Source organism: Grammomys surdaster, unplaced genomic scaffold (assembly GCF_004785775.1).
Source record: "Grammomys surdaster isolate TR1022 unplaced genomic scaffold, NIH_TR_1.0 126531, whole genome shotgun sequence".
NCBI lineage: Eukaryota > Metazoa > Chordata > Mammalia > Rodentia > Muridae > Grammomys > Grammomys surdaster.
Genome location: NW_021621323.1, coordinates 10,359,796 through 10,360,680, shown reverse-complemented (window position 1 = coordinate 10,360,680; position 885 = coordinate 10,359,796).

The window sequence follows — 885 nt, the reverse complement described above, 5'->3', positions numbered from 1 at the left end:
AGAGAGAGAGAGAGAGAGAGAGAGAGAGAGAGAGAGAGAGAGAGAGAATACTTACTAAAAGCCAGGAAGTGGAATCATACTGAGCCCATGCAGTCAGGGTGCTTGCTTCTACTTCTAAAGCAAAATAAAATAAAAACAGCTAGAAGGTAAGGCACTCTCTCTCTGCATTTTTTATAAATGGGACTCACCATATTGAGGGCGATCCAAGGAGCAAACACCTACTATTTGTTGAATGCTTATTTAAGCAAGGGACTGCAGGGAGTCATGGAGTCAGCCTGGTCTAGCTGCCTTGAGAGTCAGTCATGCTTCATGGGACTTTTCAGGTTAGAGTCAGTGGCTCCTGGGGCACAATGTACCTTCCAGTTCCTGAGAAACAGAGCCACTCACTCAGGCAGTGGAGCGTTCAGACCACCTCTGTGTCTCCACGTTCCTTAGAAGTCAATAGAGCGTATAGAAATCTGACAGGACGATTGGTCTAAGACATTAATCTTGGGTACCCCATGTAGCTCGCAAATACCGACGAGTCTTGGCAGCTACCATTGTGTTTTCTCTCTCAACCACCATGATATTTTGTTTCCGATAAGGGTATAAGGAGTCTGATTGCTTGCAATAAACTTGTCACAGCGGTGACCCCTCCAACCTGTGCCTGGTCAAGATTCATTTCTCAGAAGCCACATCAAGTAACCTTGGCCTGGTAAGTACAAGGGACTAATCAGATTGCTCCATTTGTATTCACATTTAGTTTTTTTCAGTAACCTTTACAAGCCAAGAGAACATTAAAGGAAAGTGATATTGTCACCAGAGATGTCCCTTAGAGAAGTGGCAGAGCTACAATATAAAGCCAACTCTTTTGTCTCCAATACTTACACTTTCAAGTGCTGTTTC